This window comes from Rhinolophus hipposideros (genome assembly GCF_964194185.1).
Source record: "Rhinolophus hipposideros genome assembly, chromosome: 6".
In the NCBI taxonomy this organism is placed as follows: domain Eukaryota; kingdom Metazoa; phylum Chordata; class Mammalia; order Chiroptera; family Rhinolophidae; genus Rhinolophus; species Rhinolophus hipposideros.
In genome coordinates, this window is record NC_138052.1 from 72891489 (window position 1) to 72918999 (window position 27511).

Genomic DNA, 27511 nt, shown 5'->3' on the forward strand with positions numbered 1-27511 from the left:
CCAATCCACATGTGCTTGGGTCCATTTGGTTGCAAATCACCAAATGCCTATGAAATGTAAGTGCTTTCTCAAGGATGTGTGGTGTAGACCCATGAAAAATGGGGCTGGAGAGGAGGCAGGAGCAAAATTATAAGCCATACCAAAGAGTGTGGCCATGATGCCATCCGGTAGTGTTTTTCCAGTTTGTGGGCTGCTGATGACTTGCATCAAAATTACCTGGAATGCTTCTTATAAAGTCAGTTTTTAAATGGCCTGCCCAAGATCTACAGAAGACTAATTTTCAGGGAGTGAGGCATTTTTAATAAGTCTCCACAGGTATTCCTTATGCCCACTAAAGTCTGACAACTGCTATAGTGTGTTGTGCTATAATTATAGGGAGCACTTGAAAAAAAAAAGTAATGGAGTTTTGCATAACCACAATTTTGTTAAAGGCAGAACCACCTAGAATGAGTGCTTCAGAAGACCATAAAGAAATAGGGCAGCTTTAGGATCCCCTAATTAACAGATCCCAGTTACTCCTCCATTACCATAGTTCCATGCTTCTCAGTTATTCATTTAGAAATAAATTTTAGTTTTTTTATATCTAGTTGTTTCAGTAGTTCTATCACAAAAATGTTTTAAAATACCTCCTATGCTGCTCTAATCTGATAAATAATTTTAAAGGAAAACAGGCACTTGAGGGTGGGGGGGTCTATGAAGACTTCCAGATTCAAGGAGTGCCCCCAACTGTGCAAGAAATAACTCTTGCAAAATAAAAGCCAGAGGAAGGAAACCTAAATCAGACAAAAGAAACAATAAGAAGAAAAAAACAAAAACCTGTTAAATTTAGTAAGGCACAAAAAGAGGAAGAGGACTCATCAAAAGAAGAGGGAGGAAGTCAGAGCAGAGAAGGAAAAGGAGAGAAATGAACACGATGTATGTAAAAATGAAGTTGAGAGTTATGGGAGATGAAAGGCCATGAATTACTCATCTGAATTAGACACCAAGAACTTTGTTTCTCTCTTGACCTACAACTCTTAACATAGGATCTTTAGTTCTACTGTGAACTAAATGGTATCATTTGTATGTGACCAAATGGAAACTGGGAATTTAATAAACCAATTGAATTTACCTGAGCTCTTTACAGGTTCAAGATATTAACATGGTGTGTTTATGGCAACATTTTCTTCAGGCTTCACCTTTTAATTTGGAATGGTCTTTTGTTTTTAAAGACACTGCTAAATGATTTATTATCTTAAGTTATCAAAGCTACAAGTTCTTTTCCTTTTGAATTCTTACTGTTTTGTTCAGTAAATTCTTCTCTATCCAGAAATTAGATAAACATTTATGTAAATTTTTTGTTTATTATTCTTTTCTGTAGTTATTAATTTTACCTAGGGAGCTCAGTTTGACACATAATGTGAGTATGAGAACTTAAATTGAATTTTCCATCCTTGATGTGTTTCTTTTATCTATACATCTATCTACCCAACATATACCAGGGTTCTTTTTTTGAGGATTCTCTTCCACTACGTGCCTATTCTTAAATAAACATCATTTTGTAACTTCTGTTACTAATTTATAAAGCAGATGAGTTTTTTAAAAAGTCAAAATTTGCTTTACATATATCCATCACTGAAGTTTTCTCTGTATGTTAGTGGCCTTAAATAGAAAAGGCCCAAGTTCTACTTAGGGTCAAACACTTCAACATACTTTGCTTACAAACAGCATTACTCTAATAGGCAGGATACAAAGAAAGCAAAAACTATCTTCCATGACTTCAAAGAACATTAATCCTAAATGTGGGAGAGATGGTAAATACAGAAGTATGGTGATTAACAAATTCTCTAAGAACAAAGTTCTTTTTTTAGGACCGTGTATGAAGCAAACTTAAAGGAAGCCATGATCTCTCCTAACTGTTGAAAGGGACTAAGAAAAAGGCAATGTACTATGTTATTCAAAGGCTTTAGAGGAGCAAGCACAGTAAACTAGCCACAAGGGAACTTACATGACCTTGTTCTGAGAGTGAGCTGACACCTGGAACTAAGTTTTGCAAAGTTTCCACGTGGAGCTGCACCTCCCTAATAAATAGAGGTGTACTGTTCTTTGGCCAGCCTAGGTGAAACCCTCCTTACCCAGAGGAAATAGAAATGCTAGGGGAGGTAATTCACACCCTTATGCCTCCTCCTTTACTTATGTTTGTTTTTGATAACCCAGGATGTAATTAACATATCCTCTTCACTATCATGTACATTAACTGTGAGGTAACTAAAGATCATATAAGGATCCTTAAAAACAAATAAGAAATATTTTAACAGTTGATAGAGGTTATGACACTTCTAGGAGCTATAAATCAAATTGAAGGCAATTTTGTTAAAGTTTTATTTATCAAGCAACTTAAATGCACCACCAGTAAAGGAGTTCCTTTTACAGAATGATAAATCATATTCATTCTTTTGTTTACACTGGATTTTCATAATATTGGATATTCTTAATCTACTAAACCCCAAACAGGAATTCCTTATCTAAAGTGGAAAAAACAATCTTAGTTTAATGCTCTATAAAGAAACTCCTAACATTCCTATAAATAAGTTCTAATTTTATAATTACTTATTACATAGTACATTATAATCAGAAATTGCAGAGCAACTAAAAAAAACAAACAAACAAAACTGAAAGAAAGAATAAGTATAAAATTATTTTGTTTATATTCAAGCTTTTCAGGTTCATTTCAAAAACTGCAAGAGAATAAATTTCTGTTGTTTTTTAAAGCCACCCAATGTGTGGTGAATTGTTATAGCAGCCCTAGGTAACCAATACGGTCACTATGTACCTGTAAAAATGGGGCTTCGTGACAGTTCCCATAGAGGTTCATCTCGCTCATTCTGCTCCACACTTGGGACCTTCCCTGCTATATACTACCTAAGCATGTAGTATCTTTGGAGACAGCAGATATTGTGCATGCACTCTCCGGCTTCAACTGAAAATAGAGGCTACAACTTTACTCTCATGGGTAGGAGAAACTGTCTTGAAATTCTTGAAAGCTTCATTAGGAAGGCAGGCGTCTACTGTTTTTCTCCACTTTTGCCCTATCTCCTGCAAGTCAGCCAAGCGCATGGCAGGAAATCCAGCCCCTCGGGAAGCCCATGCTTTGGGGAAAAAGGAAGAGTACCAGACAGCTAAAGCTTGAGACATAGAAGCCACTGGATTTAATTTTGAATCATGAGTATGAACTAGAGATTTCAAACAGATAGAGGTAAAGGGAGGGGTAGAAATAAAGATGGATATAGGTGTATGTGTGTTTGTAGGTATGTCCACTGAAAGGGCCTCATAGCAATGACACCCCAGTAGCAATTAGCATACCTAGTACCTAGTTTTTGGTTTCTAAATACATATTCTACCCAAAAAGTAACCAGAGATCCCTGGAGCAATGATTTCACAGCCAGGGTATGGAAAAAAACAAGATAAGCCCTTAGAACATCTTCCTGTGCCAGAAAGTGCTCACTAAAGATGAGGACATGTCATAAGGACACAGGAACAAACGTGGCAGGGGTCCCGGGGGCCTAATCTGGGGTAATTTAAGCATCGAAATAAACTATGACAGAAACAAACTATAACCCATTGACTAAAACAAGAATCCATGAACCCATACTGAAAAATATGACAGAAAGCTTTTCCTTAAAATGCCAACTAATTAATGTACATGAAATGACAGACGATCACTATTTTGCAACCAGTGTAGTAACTAATAACTAATTCAGGCAAGACTCATCAATAGATGCTAAAACTAGAGACTATATTCTCAAAATATCTCCCCACAAAGTACTGGGGGGATATTGCCTTACCCAAGTGATCCAAGTTAACTCACCAATATTGGGGCCTATCAACATCATATGCTTTCTCTAACGAGGCACTGAGAAGACACATTATCATTTTGAGGTATTCCTGACAAAAATTCATTACTTAAATCAAATCATAAGAGACATTTTACAAAATAATTGGCCTACAGTTTTCAAAAATGTGAATGTCAAGAGCACAAAGGAAAGCTAAGGATGTGTTTGTTTTAGATGAAAGGAAACCTAAAAAGACATGACAACTAAATGCAATGTTTGATCCTGGACAAGAGAAAATATGTAAGTATATAAACATAGCTATAAAGGGCAATATGGAGACAATTGACAAAAGCTGACTATGGACTTTGGATTAGATCATAGTGTATACATCAATGTTACATTTCCTGATTTTGATAATAGTACTGTAGTTATGTAAGGGAGTTATCTTTGTTCTTAGGAAACATACACAAAAGAACTTAGTCTTAAAGTGGCACTGTCAGTAACTTATTCTCAAATGGCTCAGAAAAAAATGTGTCCATGTATGTAAGTGAGTGTGTGTGTGTAAATATGTATATAGGGAGAGAGGAATGGTAATTAGGCAAAATGTAAACAATAGGTTTTTTTTATAATAGGTGAATTTAGATCAAGGGAATATGGGAGATATTTGTATTCTTCTTACAACTTTTCTGTAAGCTTGAAATTATTATCAAAATAAAATAAGGAAATGAGAGAGGAAGGGAGAAGGGGAGATAAAGGAGGAAAGAAAGAATAGTCTCTGCCTCAGGAAGTTGTTTAGTTAGGAGAACAGAGTATGTCAACTAATCATTTAAAATTCAGAAACAAACTTAAGGAAAAAACCATGGAGGCTGAAAAACATTTTTACCAAATAAAATAAGGCAGTTTAACATAAGGACCCTGAAAAATATTGCAAAGTTCTCCAACACATGGTTTTTATCATGTACGCATGTACTACCTTTCCTAAATTGCATTTGCCTGGCTACCTCAGGTAACTTTTCTAGCTTATTCTGGCCATTATAAAATTACTTTTACTTAATGCAAATAAAAGCTTCACATCTTCAAAAAATAATTACTCATCAGATAATTCTTTCACAGAGGCAAAAGACAATCATTTCTAACCTTTAGCTTAAAAAACCAAGTTAAAAAAAAAGTTGGTTAATGTCACAAGTAGATGAGGAAGAAATCAGAATTCAGTTTTAAATCAAAGACTAATATTTAATCAAATAAGGCTTAAACTAAATACAGACTTTAAGAATGGTCTTTTTAAAGATGTTTTGATTTTTAAAAATTTATTATTAAACGTGAGAACAAAGGGAGTTAAAGAGTGAAACACTGATACTCTGCATTATTCATTAACATATTCCCTGACCTCTTGCAACATCCACAGTTGGAAAATGCCAGTCGACCAAATATTCCCCACCTGACAATGCTGAGATGTCTGCTTTCTGTTTCATCTCTCATAAATGTAAAAATCCTAGGAAATGAATTTACAATCCATTTAAATAAGTCACATCACTAAACTGTAATTATCATGGAGCAATTTATCAGTGTCGGCACCAGGAGGCTCAACTATTTTTCTGACTCTTGCGAAGTCTTCTTTTCATTTTGATGGTCACTATCTTGGCTTAGACCCACACTGTATGATCCTCAGATTATTCTAGCAACTTCCTAACTGACCTCTCTTCTTTAATCCATCACAGTCAGACTAACCTTCCTTAAAAAAACTCTTTTCATGTCATGATTCTGCTCAAACACCAATAAGGGTTCCCCATGACATTCTGAATTAAGTACAAACTCTTCATCAAATGATTTCAGACCCTCTCTGACATGGCCTCAACCTCAATTTTCAACCTTATTTTCTACTTTTCAATCAACCTAAACTAATTAGTATTCTTAAAAAAAAGAAAGAAAACGGAAAAAAAAAAGAACAAACCATGCTTTCTTTACTTGGCCATTATTCCTATTTTCAACATGAATGCAACATCTCAACCTGTCAAAATAGTGACAGTACATTTCTCTCCTGCCCTAACATCCCATTGAAATGACAGCAACCAATTAAAAAAGGGAATAAACTCATAAAGGCAGTGAGAGCTGGAGATGGCAAAGGAATCAAAGGACCAGAGATTTTGGTAAATTTCTGGAAGGAACAGGTAGAACCATATAGCCAGATGAATATATATTAAGCACATACTATGTGCCAAACACTGTTCTAGACTCTCAGGACACAGTTCAAAGTGTGACAAACAAGGGACCTGCTAACACTGACCTTGTATTCTAGTCAAGGGAGAAAAATATTAAACAACAAAACAAAAAAAAATCAGACCCATGACAAGTGGAGTGATAATTAAATTAGGATCATGTGGAAAGCGGCCGAGTAGATGCTTTAGATTCAATGAACAGAGAAGGCCTGCCTCTTACTAGTAAAATTTAAAATGAAAATATGAATGACAACAAGGAATCAGACATCTAAAGATCAGAGAGAAGAGCATTCCAAGTAGAGGATACAAATTTGGTGTATTGTGGAACAGAAAGAAAGGTTAATCTGATGCGAAGAGAAAGCCAGATCATACAAGGATTGTTGTAGACCAAGAAAAGGAATTTGGATTTTATTCTAAGAAAGCCTTCCTGAGGGCAATAAGAAGGTATTTCGCACAGAAGGGTGCAGCAGAGGTGGGGATTCTTGAAGGAAGGGGTAACAAGGTAGAGTGTGGGAAAAGGAATAGAGGTGGGAAGGACAGCAGCCAGTATTCCCCACACTAGTCTTGGTAATTTTGGCATTTGCTTCCAGGCTTAAAGAAACTAGAAAAAACAAGTCTCTTAAGCCTGGTAGCAAATTTAAATGCCTTCTGAAGTCAGGTGGCCAATATAAATACCAGTGGTAGACAGATGTAAACAATAGGGAGTGGTGGGGCCTGAGAAATAGAGGGCATACCGCAGCTAAAAACATAAAAAGTTTATTCTGAAATTAGTGGTGAAGTTGCACAACCTTGTGACTATATTAAAACCCACTGAATTTTACACTTTAAAAGAGTGACTGTCATGTGTGTATTTTATCGCAATTTTAAAAAACTAAAGTAAATTGTAAGCACTGTGTTAAATATAAGAAGAGTCAGAAACTACTTCCTCTGAGAGGCCCATGAACTTTGTACCTCTCTATGGCATTTATAGCTTATCAGCTTTGTATTACGTGGTGGTTATTTGTGCACTTGCCTTATCACCCTCCACACCCAAATAGGTTGCAGGCTTCTGGAGAGACCATATGGTTCTCATTTTCACCCCAGAGTAACTACCAAAGAATCATATTCTTTATCTGAATTTCAAGTTTTTTCTGCTGAATATTTCTACTTTAAGATGACTCAAAATTTAAGATGACATCTAACTTAAGATGAATCAAAGGTAAAGGTGCATTTCTTAAAAAAATAAAAAAGTGGCTAATTTATCTAGTTCTCAATAAATACTAAGGTAAAAAACCAACACATTTAAAACTAATTTCCCTGTCAATAGAGGAATGGTTTAGAAAAACCAAAGAAAATTCTACAGTGAACTTGAGTTTCAGCAGAGTTCCTTCAATAATATTTCTATAAGGCTATATATGTTTCTAGGGATATGATTTGATTGAATAGCTGTATTTTGACTTTTGTGAAGTAAAAATTAACAAATGAGTATCAGCAAGGGTTTCTGCACAGGACAGTTTTACTGCAAAGAATCTATGCAAAGTACAAAGAAGTTTACATGTATCATAATGTATCACTTCTCTCAGTTTCCTTCATCTTCCTTTCTCTCCTGTCCAAGGTTTCATTCCAAAATTCTGTCCTCCTGTTCTGCAAGGTGCTTTACATCTCAATCTGTTTAGATTCTCTCTCCTCTTGTGTCCCATCAATTCTCTCTTAATTTCCCTCCCAAAGAGCTACCTCCATTTCCTACATATGAAAATCCAAAATTCACATATTTGCTATAAAAAAGACTTTTAGAATTAACCAAAAATCTGAATAGAAACTCAAGGTTGGGAAGAAATCACTTTACTAGTAAATCCCACATACAGTTGTTTTTCCTCCATCTGTGCATAATCTTAGTATTTTATTCTGGCAGGAGTGAGAAAACCAACCAGAGATGACTCTTATTCTTGATATTAACCAGCCACAAATGGAAATAGATGAGAACGGAATGGTCAAGAATTGGTTTGGGTGAAACGGATAGAGTCTATAAAACTACTGAAGTTTTCAGAATGAGTTTGTTGGGCGTTTAAACTATAGATGCTAAACATCTCTAACATTTTAACACAAATTCTGGTTAACAACAAAACTCAAAAAAGTCTTTCATTTTTACACCCTAAGTTTGAAGTAGTAAGAACAGAACCTTCCTGATACCACTGAAAGGGTTCATTTAAGGAAAGTGTGCAAGATCTTCCTAGCCTAAACCATTTAGGACTAAACAAGGAGTCAGGAGACTGCAAATTCTTCTTCTGCCACTAACTAGCTAGATAGAACTTTGGGCTAAATCATTTAAATCCTTAGGCCACATTTTCTTAATGTGAAAAAATAAAAATTGATTAGTTGAATCCAAACGTCTCCCCCCACACTCCTCCCAAGCCATTCTTATCTGAAGTTCTATTAATTACTGACTTTCCTCTAACTCCCTTCCAATTATCAGTTTTCCCTCTCCAGTCTTAATTCCAGAGGATAAGTACCTGCTGCCATCTACTGTTTAGGAATACTGCTTATGGGGAGGGAGAGGCTTAGAGAGTTGGCTTTTCCATGTTCGCAGTCCCAACTCCCAACCATATGTATCTATGGTGTTTTAGTTTAAATGAATTCTCAGCAGGAGTCTGGAACTTCTTCAGGGTGCTGTGACATCTAATCCAATACATCTATCGAGTTTTCTGATTTTTCATTTTACCTCTTAGAGTCTATTTATTTGAATAGTAAAAAGAGTCACGGTTACAAGAAAAAATTGAATTTGACTTACTATGCAACCAAATACCAATTCTAAGTGTCTCCCAGTGAGAATGAACCATATCCCTAAAATGGGCTTGCTGCACATCTAAAATGTATTTTGAATTCAACTATCTTATCTTTTAAAAGTTCACATCAACTTCACATTCTGCTCTATGGGCTAAAATAGTCTAAATGTTGAAAACTACCTATCATCAAGTAAATTTAGTGCTTCAGAATAACAAGGACATATTTATTCTGTGGTTTTGCATTCCCAATCCCTCTCCAATGCCTAACCCTGTGTGCACATGCACAGACACACCCTGAGGGGTACGCTGCTCTAGTTTGAAAAAGCAGGAAAGCAGGTGGCATCACCTCCATCTCTTTATAATGAGGAGACTGAAGTTCAAAGAATCTCAGGAAGAGGAAAGATTAAAAACATTATATAGGCTACCTTTTTTTTTTATTAACCTCTCAATACAATGTAAACAAAAATTAAAAATCGAACAAAAATTTTTAATTCTTTTTTAAATTTAAAAATAAATAAAAACTAATACTTCGCTAATCTTCCTACAACTTTAATAAGCCATTAACAATGCCTGATCATTATAAATTTTGGTTAGACAGCATGCTGGGTGAAATAACCAGCGATTCTCATTCTCGCCAAGTTTGGTGCCGTTTTTTGATCATAGCTAAAAGAGTCACACGACTGGCCTCATACCCACAACATACAAACAAGAACACACTCTGGTTGCAATTTGTCATTCCGCAGATGGCTAAAGTGAGAGCTATGGCTAAGCTGGTGTCCTTCCCATTCCCAACTGAAGGGAATGAACTTCATTTAGTTCAGATCTAGGGCTCTCCAGTTATTAGACTATCTGACTCAAACACCAAATAGCTCCATGAACTTGTACTAGCCCTCTTAAATCCTCTAAGCTTGTTTCCTGATTTGTCAAATCACCTCGCAACATTATTGTGAAGCATAAATGCAGTAACCCAGCGTCTGGCACAGAGGTGACATCTATTGAAGTCTGCCTGTTTTCATCGTGGCCCAGCTCCTATCAATGTTTTCTTTGCTTCTACTTGAGTGAGTGGTTGATGAAAACATTAAAAAGGGTTTAAACACCATTAGAAGGTTTACTTTAAGTCAGATTCGTAATTTTGACATAGAATTAAATTCTACGCTGCTATAGTATTCTTTCAGAGACTGTCAGAGAGGGCAACAATGTCCGCAGTCTCATTTGCTCTTCTTACAATCTGCCTTAGCAGGCTTCCTATTGAGACGTAAAGTCTACCTTCCCTTCCCTGGAATCTGGGTTAACCTGTAACTATGGAGGAAGTGATGCTGAGTGACTTCAAGGGCTGTATCAAAGGTGCTAACAGCCTCCACCTGTTCTCTAGGAAAGTTGCTATTGGAACTAAAACATTATGCTGTGAGGAAACTCAGGCCACAAAAGGAAGCCAAGTGTAGAAACCAGCCACAGCACCAGCTGAGGTCCTAGCTCACAACTGGCATCAACCCCCAGACAGGTAAGGGAGGAATCCTAGGTAACTCCAATTCCAGTTGCCTCTGACTGCAAATGCATGAGTCACTCCCAGTGAGAACCATCTAAGTACGCCTGGTCAACAACCAGAACCCTTCAAGACCATAATAAAATGATTGCTGCTGTCCTCTGCCACTGCATTCTGGGGTGATCCATTGCGCAGCAATAGATAATGCAACACAGTGCTCCTCCTTGAGAAAAGAGCTTTGTGCCTACAGGGACTAAGAGCAAAAGTAACAGGAACAGAGACAGATGAGACCATAGGAAGTGAAGTCAGAAATCGTGGAGCGGCAATTGGATACTCACAGGCTAAATACAACTAAATCATGGAGAGGAGCTCCAAGTTAATCTGCAGGTTATAAAGTTAGCTTTCCTTTTTAGTTCAATATAGATCCAGAGTCAGGTTTCTCTATAATAAAAAACACCATCTTAGAATTGTTACCTGCATGCTTCTCTCTCAGAACCAGAAAGACCAAAGCTTAAATATTATTATTTAAGAATTAATACTAGCAGAAAGAATCTAGGTGTAAGCAGAATTAACTCTACGCTTATTTGTACTTAAAAAAAAATAGTTACTTTTCATTTGAGAAGATTACTACTTCTTAAGAAATTATACTGTTCATTCAATAAATAAGTAATGAAATACTACTGTGAGTCCAGCACTGAACTGGTAAGCACAGGGAATATAGCTATTTAAAAGGTAGACATGGTCCCTACCCTCAGGTGATTGTATTAACATATCTAACATGTGACTAGAACTTTTACACCTTTATACTTATACTCCTTACTTTTTAAATTAATGCACCTACATATTAAAAATATTTTAAATCTGAAATGTTTTTCATTACACACACACACACACACACACACATACACACAGACACACACACCATGTGGGAGGGGGATTGCTAAAGAAGACAAATTTTATAATAATGATACATTCAGCATTCTCAGAATAAATCATTTCACTCTTACATCATAAGCACTCATCAAATCACCACTGTTGAAATGAAAAATATATACAACTAGATATTATATTTTTACTTGATTATATAAACATGATTACAAAAAATTAAGTACATTCCCCAAAAAAGCTCACAGGAAGTAAAATCAGTCATGAATTCTGTTAAGCAAATTATCATCTAAATTATATACACAGATGTCACAAAATAACAGGTAATGCATTTTAGGAAACTCGCTGATATCAGTCTTACAGCCAGGACAGATAATATTTCTTTAGAGGAAACACTTATATTCCACTGTGAATAAACAACAATGCTTTTATTCAAAACTCTTTAAAAGGTTTTATTTGTGATTGGAAACATTTCTTAATGTTCATTTAAAAGAATACAGTTTCCATGGATAAAAAGTTTCACTGAATATGCTACAGAACCTTATAATCCTAATCCTGGTAACTGTATTTCTATTAAAGTACTGAAGAAAAAAAATATCCATTTCATAACCATCAGGCTGGCAAAAACAGTAAGTCTGATAAAACCAAAGGTTGGGGAGGATGTGGAGTAATGGGAACATTTCTGGTAGGGAGCGACATATATGTCTCAACACTTAGGACAGCCATTTGGAGATTATGATCCCACACTACCACCTTGGAGTGTCCGAGCTCTTAAGAGACAAGCACCAGGAGAAATATAAAAGAATGTTTATTGTAGCATCCTAACTAACTATTCCTCAAAAGGGGAAAGGAAAAATTGGCTCATTCTGATAAAAAGAATGATAAGGATGTAGGATGTACACTTAGGGGTGGCTGAAGTATACAAAAAGAAGGACCTGGATCTACAAGAATCAGTATGAATAATGTCAAACTATATGGCTGAGTAAAAAATGCAAATCTTTAAAGAACGATAAATATAGTTTATCATTCATACAAAATTCAAAAGTACAGACAGCTGGTTAGGTAAAATATTATGGATACATATGTATTAAATGCACTACAACATGCAACAGAACAACATAAATTATTACTTGGGGGAAGATTTTTGTTGTATCTTCTCCCTAAACAAATTATTTGAAGCAAACTATAAACAATTAATTACTACTGGTGATGAGTATATAGATGTCTATCACATTCTATACTTTGGTTAAAATGTTTCAAAATTAAAAACAAATATACTTTAAAAAGAAATTCAAAATATGGACAAAGTCTGTGAACAAGTATGCCCATCAAACAAAGTATGCCATTTAAAAAAAAAAAGAGGGGGAGGGCAAGTAAACAGCCTACAAGAGAAGAAATACTGAGGAAATTCAAGGGTGTCTTATATGTCCATCCCGAATTTACAACAATGCAGATGTTGTAAATTATTCATAAAATATTTAATGCATGGGAAACAGTAGTGACACAAGTCTTAATGAAAGAAGCAGAACTAAAATTGTGTATACAATAATAAACTATATAAATACATACATACACACACATATATACAAGTACATGAGAAACTAGACCAAAAATTTTAACTCTAGTCATTTCTGGATGGTAGAATTTTGTTTTATTTCATTCTTCATAAATTTGTAAGGGTTGCATAGTCCCGTGAATATTATTAACGAAAACAGTTGAAAAATAAAGACAACTACAAAATACAAACTCAAAATCCTCTGGTAAAAACTGATGCCCCAATTAAACTGATAAGATTCTGTTTTACTTCTGATTCTAAAACTACTGAAGTATGTTAATAAATATAAGCCTTTTTAAATATTAATATCCTTAACCATACAAGCCAAAAGAATTATGCAAACAAATACAGTTGAAAACTTCAGCTTTAATGTTTCTAAGATAATTTTTGTCTCCTCTATTTCTAGCACTGTCACCATCACAATATTTCTAGCCACCATCAGAATAGGTGGCCTCTTCATCCATGCATTAGAAAAGGTTATCATGTGGGAAATCTCCATAACAAATCTTAATTTATATCATAAAAATAAGCATGTATAAATATTTGGTTGTAAGAAATTAAGTAAGACTGTGCAATGTTTACACAACACATTATATGTCAAGTGAAAACTATAAAATACTGCTGAGAGAAATTAAAGACCTAAATAAATGAACAGATATACCATGTAAATGGATGAGAAGATGCAATATTGTTATATGTTAATTCTCCCCCATATTGAACTAGGTATTCATTGTAATCACAATCAGTATCCCAAATCCCATTCTAAAATTTATATGGAAAAGCAAATGGCCCAGAAAGGCCAAAACAAGCTGGAAAAATAACTTGGAGGATTTACACTACATGATCTCAAGACTCACTATAAGGCTATGTAATCAAGACAATGTAGTACTGGCAAAAGAATAGAGAATTACATCAATGTAACAGAATGGAGTCCAGAAATAGACCCACACTTATTCTGTCAACTGATTTTTAACAGGGATGTCAAAGTTAAAGTAGGTAAGAAGAAAAGAAATTTGTTTTCCTAGCTCTATTGAGACATAATTGACAGAAATGGAAAGCATTTTTTAACAAATGATATTGGAACAAATATAATATATAAAGAATTGCTACAACTAAAAAAAAGTTAAACAACCCAATTTTTAAAATGGGCAAAAAACTTGCAGTCACTTCCCAAATGACTAACAAAAACATGAAAGTTGCCCAACATTATTAATAATTAGCGTATTAAAACTACAATAATATACCACTACATATCCATTCCAGTGGCTAGAACGAAAAAGATTGACAATACCAAATGTCATGATGTAAAACAATTAGAATTGTCATATAATGCTGTTGAATATGAAAATGATACAACTTTGGAAAAGCTTGCCAGCTTCTTAAAAAGTAAAAAATAGTTACCTAACCTATATAACCCAGGATGTCCTCACAGGTATTTATCCAAGAGAAATGAAAACATATACCATGAAGAGATTTGTACACAAATGTCATAGCAGCTCTATTTGTAAAAACCAGAAATGAAAACAGCCCAAATATCTATCAGTGGGTGAATGGATAAACAAGATGTGGTAGATACACATAATGGAATACCATTCGGCAACAAAAAGGAACTAATCTAAGCAAAAATATGGAATAATCTAAAAATCATTATTCTGCATAAAAATAATCCAGACGAGAGAATGAGCGAGAGAGAACACTGTATGATTCCATATATAGCATCTAGAAAATGTATAACTGACTTATAGTGACAGGTGGCCCAGAGACAGATGAGGAGGGCAGGATGCCTTGCAAAGGGGTATGAGGAAACTGTGGATAATGGAAATGTTATTAGCTATCTTAACTGCAGAGATGGCTTCACAGGGGTATGAAAATTTACCAAATTGTGAAAATTTACCAATTGATGTGTGCAGTTTATTACATGGAAATTATACCTCAATAAAGTAGAAACATTTTTAAAGAAAGAAACAAACCAAAGAACTTTATAGCAGAATTAGAGTTAGGAGTCAAGGTAGTGGCTACACACCAGGGAGCAGAGGTATAAAGAAATAATATGAGGGGGGTTTCTGGCACGCTGATAATTTTCTGTTTTTTATCTGTGTACTGCAAAGAACTCACGAAAGAGGGCTTCCAGAGCTGCTTCACCAAGTAGCAAGAATGATGGGATAAGTGTGTTTGAAGCGAGGGGGAGTATTTTGAGGGGGATTAATAGCAATGTGTCTTTTACTGTAATAAATTTTTTTTATTTAAACATTCACCGTATTGTTTGATCGCACCTGGTATGTATTTTATTAGGTTGGTGCAAAAGTAATTGCGGTTTAAAGTGTTAAAAATAATTGCAGGGGGCAATAGGTGGCTCAGTTGGTTGGAGCGTGAGCTCTGGGCAGTGGGACTGCTGGTTCGATTCCCGCATGGGCCAGCGAGCTGCGCCCTTCACAATTCATGTCAATGAGCTGCCGCTCAGCTCCCAGGTGGCCAGATGGCTTGGTTGGTTGGGCTGCGGGCTCTCAACCCAAGGTTGCCGGTTCCATGAACTCCCGCAAGGGATGGTGGGCTGTGCCCCCTGCAACTAACAATGGCAATTGAACCTGGATCTGAGCTGCACCCTCCATGACTAAGATTGAAGGGACAACAACTTGACTTGGAAAAAGTCCCGGAAGTACACACTGTTCCCCAATAAAATCCTATTCCCCTTGCCCAATAAAATCTTTAAAAAAAAATAAAAATAATTGCAAAAACCACAATTACTTTTGCAGCAACCTAATAATACAATATATGCGTATCCTTAACATACAAAGTGGCATCTTCATTATGGACACCTGTCAGACAGTCACACATCATATAAAGTAATCTACGTAATCTGGTACTAAGTGATTCTAAGTATTCTGAGCGAAGAGTGATAGCGTTTGCGAGATTCTTTTTCAATAATGAAATAAGGACTCTACCTTTTACAAGCTGCTACAGGAGATTGGTCTTCAAGAGAAGATACATTCTCAACCGCAAATGATTTCCTTAACAGAAACAATATTTTATGGGAAAACTGCATTATATGATTCTTCATGAAGCAGCTACTTTTCTCAACAAAAGAAAGTTGGTGGTGAGGAAAGCAAGATTTAATTTCAAAAGCAACCAATGCAGCAAAAGTTGAAGCAAAAAGAGTGCCAAGTGTTATAGGATGTTATTGATGTGGCTGAGGAGTGACCCTGTATTTTGTACCAAACAGGTTTATTGGTTTTCTCACGGCAAGTATTTCAAAAGAGCTGCCAAATTTCAAGATGAGTTAAACATTTATCTTTTACAAAAAGAAGTGTCTAAATTTGCTGACTTTTTGTGATAAATAACTGTTAGCAGTATGCTACTTAGCCGTTGTTTTTAAAATCAAAAACATGGTTAATTTATCTGTACCTTAAAGGTAAATCAGGCATTTTAAAACTTAGTAAGAAAATAACTGTATTCCAAAAGAAAACAATGTGTTGACATCATCTTGAAACACTTGTACCTGCATACTCTAAAAACAGAGAAACCATTTTCTAACTCTTTAAATGCTTTTCAAACATAGTTTCTATGGATTTTGAACACATTTATTAAAAATATATAAATGAAAATTCTCACATTGGTTTGCACAGAAAAAGCAAACCTTAGTACCTAATTCTGCAAATTGATGGATAGAAATTAAACAGTAAGTATATCTAGAAAGTAAAGCCAAAGATGCAGTTATTCGTTTTGGGTATATGTCCCTCCATCAGCTGCCTTTTAGCTAAGACAAGCATTAAAACCAAGTACCAAAATAAACAGAAGTCCTAGACTTTGGAATTTCTGTATTACCAAGTAGTAAAACCAAGATTTTTCAAACATAATGCAGAATATTCATTGCCCCTGCTTTAAACATATATATATATATTTTTTTAAACAGAGTAAACAAAAAGGTTTTTGAGCCTTTACTAACACTTATAAAGCACTCATTCACAGAAAAGGGGGGCCACTGACTCCCTTCACCAGTCTCTAAAGTCATTTGTTACAATATAAAATAAACCAAATAAGCCAAGAAAGAATTACTCTTTATAAATAAATATTATTACATTTTTGTGCATCCTTTCAGGAGCTGTAACACCAACTGTAAAGAGTTCTTCAAATAATGGCTTTCATGAAAACCTTATTATTGAATTTCTATTATATTTAAGGAACTGAGAGGCATCTCAGCTGAGTTAAACCCAGGTCCCGATACTTCAGAACTCAGGGGGAGTCAAGACAGTACACAATTATCTACAACTGAAGGCAAATCAAGTAAGGTCTAGAGGAGTGATGAAGAAAGCAATTAATTATGTTTGGTGTCAAACACCTTCACAAAGGTGCATGACAATGGAGCTGGTCTCAAAAAATGAGTGGAATTTTGACTAGAAAAATCAGGGAAAATAAACCATACTTAGAAACATGAATAGAGGCATGTATAATCTGGGATACATAAAAAATACATTATATTTTCAAGTCATATGAGTTTTGCTGTAATGACTTAGTTAATACTATTCTTCACATAGCAAACTTAGTAAGATTTGTCTAAAAGTAATTTCAAAAAAAGCATCCAATTTTCAAGTATGGTTACAATTTATTGTAACCATAGTTACTGCAATACTACAATATTTGGGCCTATTTAATATGTTTACAGTTCTAATTTTCTCCAGATTTCACCATTCTTCACTAGGGGTCTTAAATGTTAAGTGGTACATAATGACAAGACATCAATTATGGGCCTCCCAACTTGCTTTTCTTCTCATCTAAAGAGATGACTAATTCCTTCTTTTCCAAACATAATTTCTTCATCCGTTTTCAAATTCCAGTTCCTTCTGTTTCTTTTTGGACTCTGCTCCCTCAATTACACTCTCTACTGATTCCTTGTATCTTGCACTTAAACCGCTGTCCTCTCTTTTAGGGGAGAATACCTACCTCTTTGATTTCTCCATTATGCCTAGTGCTGCCTAAAGCAGAGAAACAATATGTATTTTATTAATAGCAAAGTACATACTTTGAAAAAGCCAATTTATAAATCATGAGTGATGTATTTTAATACATCTGCCCCAAAACGTGGTAAATATTGTATCTTAAAATAAGCGATAAAAGCATAGAATGAAGCTTTAGAGATCATATAATCTGGGAGTTTTCTAATATTTTGCAATAAAACTTTTCCAGCTAAAATCCTATATGGCATCCCAAATACATAAAACTGGCAAAAATGTTACTAATACTTCTATGTTCAAATACATTATATTAATTTATTACAAACTCAAGAGACAAATTGAGGGTGAAATATGTTAGTCTTATGACCACCTAAGCAACCCATTTATTTATGCAAAATTTTGTTTTAAAATCACCCAATAAGTAGTTGCAATTAGGTAGCAGCTTTTATTTTGTTTTTGTGGTAGTTTTTAATAGTTCACTTTGCAGTCTCAGGATATGCCTCAATAAAATTGATTCAAACTTTTTTTAAAAATAAGAATTTCTTCTTTTAAAATGAGCTAGTTATAATATCTAACAACTGCTTACAAGGCAAACAAGAAAAACCTAAACCTTGCAAAAAGCTATAAAAACATCTATGACATGGTATCAAGACTTAAGTGTTACATGTTCATTTACTACTAAATGAATAACACACAAGATGAGCATACCACCAAAGAAATGGGCTTAAATCTTGCCTGGTGTTCAACGGAACACAATGCATATGCCATATAGAAAGGTATTATTTAGACAATTCTATATGAATCGATATGCATGCACAAGACTAAATTTTTTTAAAAAATCTACTGCAAATTACAACTTTCCTTATTAATAACCCATTTAAAATTCACAAATAAGCACAGAGATAGTAAGAGAGCTTGTTTGTGTGTGCTGGGGACAAGGAATGCTTGCCCCTAGTGCACACAAAAAATTAACAATGTATAACCACGTAGCATGATGGTTTTCAATGTGTTAAAATTTTATATACATGTACATGAGGGTGCCAAGACCATTCAACCAGGAAAGTACAGTCCTTTCAACAAATGGTGCAGTAAAAAATGGATATTCACAAGCAAAAAGTTGGAGACTTACCTAACACCATTTGCAAATATTAACTCAAAATGGACCAAAGACCTAGAAACATAAGAGCTGAAAAACTTCATGACATTGGATTTGGCAATGATTTCTTAGACATGACACAGAAAGGACAAGCAACAAAAGACAAAAATAAAGTGGACTTCAATAAAATGAAAAACTTCTGAACATCAAAGGACACTACCAATAGAAAAGGCAACCCACAGAATGAGAGAAAATATTTGTAAATCATGGATCTGATATAAGATTAATATCCAGAATACATAAAGAATTCCTACAACTCAACAACAAAACAAATCAATTTATAATTAAAAAATGGGCTTGGATAGACATTTTTACAAAAAAAGATACACGAATGGCTAACACATGAAAAGATGCTTAACATCACTAATCACTAGAAAAATGTAAATCAAAACCACAATGACACACCACTTCTCACTCATTAGCATGGCTGTTATAAAAACAAACAGAAAATAAGTGTTGATGAGAATATGGAGAAATTGGAAGCTTTGTGCATTGCTGATGGGAATGTAAAATACTACAGCTGTTGTAGAAAACAGTATGGCAGTTCCTTAAAAATCAAACACAGAATTATCACATGATCCAGGCACTCCACTTCTGGGTATACAACCAAAAGAATTGAAAGCAGGGACTGGAACAGATATGTACACACCAATGTTCAGGGAAGGATTATTCCCTATAGGCAAAAAGCGGAAATAATCTAACGTCTAGCTGCAGATGAATAAACAAAATGTGGTATATACATAACAATGGAATATTATTCAGCCTTAAAAATGAATGAAATTGATTCATGCTACAACATGGACGAACCTTGAAGACATCATGCTAAGTGAAATAAACCAGTTACAAAAAAAACCACACCACAAATATTGCATGATCCACTTATATGAAGTACCTAGAGTAGTCAAAAATCACAGAAACAGAAAGTAGAAAAGTGGTTACCAGGGGCTGGGGAGGGCAAAGGGGTAGGAAGTTACTGTTTACGGAGTAGAGTTTCAGTTCGGGTAATGAAAAAGTTCTGGAGATAAATAGTGATGATGCTTGCGTAACTATATGAATGTACTTAATACCACAGAACTGTACACTTAAAATGGTTAACGAATATTATGTTGTGTGCTTTAAATAAAAATACTGTGTGTTATGTATTTTATTATGGTGGCAGTATAAGAATGGCAGTATAGGCAGGTTAAGAACACAAGCTTAAGAATTATGCTGCCTAGTTTCAAACCCAGCTCTGCCACTTTATAGTTCTGTAGTCTCTGCCTGTTTTCTTAGATATTAACAGAATCTACTTCATAGGATTATGGCAAGGATTAAGTAAATTAATGTATGTAAAGCATTTGAAGAGTGCATATCATACAGTAGTCACTTTTTATTATTATGGGTTTAAAATACAATTTTTAATAAGATTTAAGTCAAATATCTGCAGAACCTCTGAAGGTCCTCCTCAACATTCTAGAGTCAGTAAAACACAGATTGAAAACCGAACTAATCGAAATTTCTCATTTTACAGGTAAAGGAGTTGAGAGTCCAAGACAGGTGATTTGCCTGAGGTCACATATCTTGTTTCACTAATATTAATTTTCCTAAAATAAGAGACTGAGATTAACAACACTAATGTTGGCATTCAACTACTTGAGAACCAAGGCAAAGCCATGAGTGTCTGTAACGTGCATCCAAGAATCTATGAATAGCGTGACAGTCATCCACTACGCAATTCTAATAAATAACTATGCATGGATAGGAACCAAAAGGTAGCAAAACCAAAAGATAAGCCGTTTTAATTATCTTCAAAGACAATGGTTTAAAACACCTCTTTGGAAAATAAAGTGTTAAAATACTTGTGAAAACAAGTGATACAGATCAAGAGTTTGAGACACACCCAATATGTGCCCACTACTGGGCTCCTTTCAGCCAGTTACTTAATCTGAAAAATGAGCTGCTTTTCTACCGAACAGAGGCATTTTCTGCGAGTAATTTTTTATTAAATTCAAACAGATGAGAACAGCAGTCCAAATAAGGCAAAATATCTAATCCAAAAAAAAAAAATCATGTATTAAACTTGGTAGACATTTCTGTACTTACTTGAATAGGCTAATCTGGTTTCTGAGAAATTCACAACACAGAAAGCAAGACAACAGGAACAATCTTTGAAGGTCAGACTCAACAAAAGCTAAAAAGGTTTTGGGCAGCTCTATTTTGCCCTTCCCCCATGACTCTTCCACCCCAACTCTGCTCTCAAGCACAGCACCACCTCTACTTGGAATGTCCTCCCCCTCCCCATTTACATCAGTCGAAATCCTATCCATCCTTAAAGGTTCCATTTGAATGCTGCAGCTTCCATCGATTTTTCCCTCCAATGCTCCCAATCTTGAATTAAGCTCGTTCCTCTTCGCTCCCTTCTTCTGCACCTCTACTTCAACACTTTATAATATAATGCAATGCATTACAATTACCTACGTTCACTCCTTCCCCCACCTTCCCCCAAGAAAATCCCCAGAGCAGGAGGGGAGGGAGGAAAGGCATTAACATTTGCTAAAATCTCAGTGCCAAGCAAGGTGATGAGCGTTTTGCACCCATTATCTCATGCAATGTCTGACAACCGCCTGGGGAGGCAAGCAGATGGTGTTAGGCCCATTTTACTGACAGAGAACGCACCGTCGAGAGTTCAGGAGCTTAGGCGACGTCACACTGCTAAGCCAATGACCGTGCTTCTGGGGCCGCTGGTTCCCCTGGCTTCAAAGAGCTCCTTCCACCCCTCTACGCTGCAGGTCTGGTTCACTCGGTGTCACCCATCCTGCCTAAAAGATAGTAGGGATTCCGCAAATGTTTGCTGACTTTAATATTCCCATGGACTCAGCACCACCCGCGTAACCAGCGGAGAACGCCCCACCCCTCGCCGGCAACCGCCACCGTTCCTCCAGAGCGGACTTGACAGCGCTCCACATTTCCACGAGAAACGCTGCAGACATCCACCCTCACGGGTGGCTAATGCGAACCTTCCAGTCCTCCCGGGTTTCCGCGGCCGTCCTTCCCACAGAACGTAAGCAGCACGCACACACACACACACACACACGACCCGTCTGATGTGACGCTGACACCCTTCCCCACAGCTCTCCCTCCACGCGAAGCCACGTCCCCGTGCTTCCCAGCAGTAAGGCTCAGGCGGTGTCCAGGTCGCACGGCGGGGACGCTGACCGACTACGGAAAGCACATCTTTCAGACGCTCGGAGAACGAAGGCACCCCGACACTACATTGCACGGCATCTTTCTCCTTCCCTCGCCGACCCCCCCTTGCACCCCCCCCCCCCAACACACACACACACACACACACACACACCCTGAACTGCAGTTTGGATTTCCGGCGGGAATGCACAGACACAGACCGATGAGAGGGGGCTCAAGAGCAATGGAGCAATTCCTTAACCTGCTTAATTAGACAGAAGATGCAGGAAGATGCCCCGCCTTTTTAAATCTCTGCACTGAACTCCTTTACGAAAGATGGGGGGGTGGGTGGGTACTGAAGCCCAGGAACCCCAGACACCGAATCACTGCTCTCCCCGGCTAGCGGGGTAGAGTCCTTCCCTCCCGCGGGCGCGGCCACCAGCTCCGGGCGCCCATCCACACCCTCCCCGGGCGGCCCCACATCTCATTGTCTCCCTCCATCGCCGTTCCCGGGGACGCAGGGTGCAGCCCAGGCCCCGCCAACTGCCGGCCAGACGCCCGCCGCCTCGCCCGGCCAGGTCCCAGCAGCTCCGGCAGCGACCCCGCCCCAGGGTCGGCCATCCGCACCGCGCCCGGATGGCGGGGCCGGGCGCCGGGAAAATGGAGGCGGGAGAGGCGGCAGCGCCTCGCAGATCCGCTCCCGCCGGCTTCCCTCCGCCGACCCCGAGCGCGAGGCTGAGCACGCACCGCGACAGCTGCTCGATCCGATCCTCCGGCGGCCCCGGCCACCTCAGCGGCCTCCGGCCGGGCAGTCGCCGCTGGCGCTCCTCAGCCGCCGCCTCCCCAGGCGCGGCGCTCCTTCCCGAGACACGCCGTGAGCGCCCACTGCTCCCGCGCCGCGCGCTCCGTGACTGACTGACTGACGGACCGACCCTCCGGGCGGGGGCGGGGGCGGGGCGGGGGGCGGGGGGAGGAGGGGCGGGAGCGCTCTGCGGGGGGGGGGGGCGGTCGCAGAGTCCAGCCGCGGAGGATTCGCGAGCGGCCGCGTCCGGCCGCCACGCAGAGGGCGGGGTTGCAGGCCCGGCGGCCGACGGGCGGACCGGCTCGCGCCCCGCCGCGCTCCCCCCGCCCGCCTCCAACCACTCACTTCCGGCGCCGGCGGCCGCGCCCGCCGCGCCCGAGCGCCCGCCCGCGGCCCGCGCCCCCCGCCTGCGCCCCCTGGCCGGCGCTGCTCACGCTCCCCTCGGGCGCCGGACCGCACCCTACCGGGGCTGCCTTGCGCGCTCCGCCTTTCCTCCGCGCTCCGCCTTTCCTGCGCGCGTCCCTGAGAACCACCGCAGGAACCTGTGAATCGGAGAATGAATGAGTGAGGAAGGAAAATCCCTGTGCTCTCCCACGGCCAGCTCGCCTTTCCCTGGAAGCAGGCCGAGCCGAGCGGCCTCTGTCCGAGGGCCCCGGCACACAGCGAAGGTCTGTCCAGGAGCGAAATGCATGCGCTTCATGCTGCAGTCCAAGTCGTCCAAGGCTCCAGCAACACATCCGTTCTTCTCCTAGGCTCGTAAAGGACCTTTGTCGTGGGACCTTTTTTTTTTTTTTTTCCTCCAGGAAATCCCATTTTGGCCAACAGCTCTGGAGTTTCATACACTGTATTGGGAAGCTTTTAAAATTGGGGCATTTCAATGACCTTTAAGTACTTTTTAACTTTGAAAGTTGTTTATTTTGCATTCTTAGTATCTTTGTATCTTTGTTTATTTTGCATTCTTAGTATCCCCCCCTTATTGAAATTTAGGAGTAAGGTGTTGGATTTTTTCATTCCCACGAAGCTCTAAATTGCTCCAATACTAGGTGGCTCTGTGGCGCAATGGATAGCGCATTGGACTTCTAAATTACTCAAATACTGCTTATTTTTATGCAAGCTTGATTGAGACTTTTATATTTGAATTTATATCTTTATTTTGACCTCCTGAAGTTGATCAAAGGAAGTGGGGGGGGGGGCGGGGGTGAGTGATTTTTGCCTGGCTACATGCAAAGCAAGTTTGTTGACAGCATTAAACAACTGACAACTCAGCAGTGTGTCCTGGAATTAGTTGCAGTGAACACTCCTTTTTCTGGTCTCCCCATCTGCTTGCTAAGCTATTTGTATCTTGAAGTTTCACAGGTAAAGAATTGACTGTACATTTCTGAGATCTTGGCTCCCTTTCTCAGAACCAGGGTGTTGGTTTCTCGGTCTTGGGGCCAAATCCTGGTTTGGTTAATTCCATTCCTTTTTCCAGCTATTCTTAAGGACTTTCTACTGGTTTTGGTGTTTTTTGCCCACTCTGTTCAAAACTGGTACACAAGCTGTTTCAAACTGGTATTTAGAACCGTACAGTACAGTCAGCTGTATTTCACACTGGAAATATCTGCACTTTAGAAACAACTGCACTTCGGTATTTTAAGTTTAGCAGGTGGTACAGTATTCTTGTGTAGAATATTATCTCTTATAAATGAAGATGGTGTCGCTAACCAATCTCTGTAGATTGTTCCTTCCTTGTGGAATGCATCATTTATTACCTCGAATTAAATAATTATTTCTGTAAATTATATAATCTTCCCTCAAGAATGTAATACTTCAATGTATTCATTCTTATATCTGCCATACTATCTAGCATAGTACTTTGCACAATAAATATTTGTAATTTACTAAATATACATATTTTACTAAGTGATAATTCATGGAAACCTGGCTACAGCGTCTCACCCCATTTCCCTTATGACCAGATTTGTTGAGATTAGACACATCTGAGTGCCAAACCTAATAAATACCTATTGTCATCAAATGCTATTACCAGGCTGTGATACTTACTGTACAAGGAAGATAATACACTTCATTAAAATCTCCTTTAAAAAATAGACCACTGAGTGCTTTTTAGGTAGCTCTTAGCGAACTCTCTCTCCTCCCAGTGCTTAGGTTGGTCAAGGCTAATTAGAAAAGAAAACAAAGTCACTTTCAGCCACTGAGAAAAGTAAGATTCTTATCAGTTCCTTTAAACTATGAAATCATTCATTCACTCAACAAAGATTTATTGAGCTCCAACCGAAGCCTAGAAATACAAAGACATAACAAGGTGGTTCCTGCCTCAAAAAGCACTCAGTCTAGTGGATAAAGGAGGTAAGGAAGTCACTATTAGAATACGGAGTCCATTCCATCAAAACATAAAATGCGTTTTTAATGGAACATCTCACCAAGACATGTTTTCCACAGAATACACTTTGGGAAATGCTGACCTAAGCCATATTTTTGGTTTATAGTAGAGAAAACTATAGCCCCTAGAGATGAAGTAACTAGCCTAAAGTTAAATAACTATTACTGGAAGATACTGGAATCATATCCCCATCTTCTGACCCCACTCACATGCTCTTTCAATTACATAATGCTTTATGAGCTACAAGCTCATTCCAGTACCTTCAGCCAAGCATGGGGAGAAAAATAGTACGAAATAATTATGGGATACATTTTCTTAAATGAGGTTTCGAATCAGCAACTTTTAAAGCTATGCTGATTTTTAATGATTACTACTTTACATAAGTTGAAAAGATTTGTACATTAGAAAAGTGGGACCAGTTATTACCTTACTTAATACGATCTTTTGATAATTGAGCAGGAGCCTTGTAAAATTGAATTACCTAACTAAATAGGACATCCATCTAGTTTTCCTATCCCTGAGATAGCTTTAAATAAAACAAACTTTCAGGAATGGATGGAAATATTAAAACTCCCCCTAGAAGGGGATGGCTGGTTAGCTCAGTTGGTTAGAGCATGTGCTAATAACACCAAGGTTGCCAGTTCAATCCCCGCATGGGCCACCGTGAGCTGTGCCCTCCCTAAAAAAATTTTTTTCCCCCAGAAATTTTAGTGTTGATTATTTTTCCCCTTCAGATTGAAGAAAAGGACAGGTTCTAAAATGTGCTGAGACTAAGAAAATCCACGCCAGATTTTGACTTCATCTCTGGCACAATTCCCCTGATTCTGAAGACTCTGACAGCTAATGGATGGGAAGGTTTCATATCCCAAATTCATAGTCCTATTCTCCGGAGAAGTTTTAGTACTTCCTATTCTTAGAAAAATGAGATAAATTGTTTGTTCCCAAGAGAATTCTTAGGACTATAGGACAGCTTTATTTGTAAGAGTAGCTCCTATACACATTACCTTTGAAACTAGTTATCATGCTTTTAGTTTATGAAACAGTAATTTATAAAGTATTTGTTTCATTTCTAAGTGCTGTACTTATTTTTAGCAGACAAACCAAGGACCATCACATGCAGTATGAATATATTGAATGAATGAATATTTATGTACTTAAAAAAATCCGTACTCATAAGTAGTGGGAAGAACACTTTTTTAATCAATTTATCAAAACTATTTCTTTAGTGTTCACTGTGTCCCCAGTTCTGTGGAATCACTTAAGAGTATGAGAGAAATACGAGAAATAGCACCTGATTTTTAAAAATGACCCCACTCATCATTGGCAAGGAGGGAAAGAAGCACATTCTCATATCCTGCAGGTGAGAACATAAATAGTTTCTTTTTTTCCCCCTCTTTTTAAGGAGGGCACAGCTCACAGTGGCCCATGCAGGTATCACACCGGCAACTTTGGTATTATCAGCACCATGCTCTAACCAACTGAGCTAATCAGCCATCCCAGAACATAAATTATTACAACCTACTTCTGGAGGGAAGTTTAGCAATAGACATTAAAATACCTTAAAAAGTGCATCTCTTTCATCAAGCAATTTGTCTTCTATGAATTTATTCGAAGGAGTAAGAACAAAACATTAGCTTGGCTATTCTAGGATGATGGCAAATAATTGGAAATCCCCTAAATATCCAGCAATGAGATTAAGTAAATAATGATTTGATATGAAAAGATGTTCACAATATGTTAATTAACAAAAAAGTTACAAACATTATGTACTATATGAACTCATGAAAAAATATACAGGAAAATCTAGAAGGAAATAGAACAAGAAGACAAAAATGTTTATTGCAGAGTGGGGTGATTATGGTATTTGATTTAATTTCTTTATCTTTAAGTGATGAATTTGTATTCTTTAATTGGCAATTAAAGTGAATACACTAAATATTTATGAAGCTAAATAAATCTATCAATGTTGAGAAAAACAACACACAAAGCATACGTTATTTAATAAAAAATAAAGTTAATTTTAATTTAAAAAGGGATCTCTGCATTCAAGAAACTGTTGATGAGACAAGAACATATGAAATAACCAGAGAACAAGTAAGTACAGAACTCTGATACAGACTGGAAGTACAATAGGAGTTAAGAGAAGAGAGAAATTGACTGGGGTTGGAGCAGGTTAAGATGACAAGGGCCTGGCATGGCCCATCCTGCACACATCTCACCCTTCCCAGTCGAACTTTAACTACAGAATACTTGATCTTTGCCTGTAAAGGTATTTCTGCTTCTTTCACAGGGCATGTAGGATTTACATGCCCTGTATAATATAAATATGTAATAGAGTATTACATA

At 37.7% G+C, this 27511-nt stretch overlaps 1 protein-coding gene across 4 annotated transcripts in view; it reads right to left on the minus strand.

Moving 5' to 3' along the window:
• The window catches only part of RAPH1 (Ras association (RalGDS/AF-6) and pleckstrin homology domains 1), an 84649-nt gene extending 61670 nt beyond the window's left edge, over window positions 1-22979 (minus strand). For 3 of the 4 annotated variants that reach the window (XM_081050823.1, XM_081050822.1, XM_081050820.1), the window contains exon 1: window positions 22728-22979. The gene's annotated coding sequence lies outside the window, so the exon portion shown is untranslated. Of the gene's footprint in view, window positions 1-21473; window positions 21617-22727 lie in introns of all 4 variants that reach the window. The other variant, XM_081050821.1, reaches the window with a different exon arrangement.
• Window positions 22980-27511: the final 4532 nt, after the last annotated feature.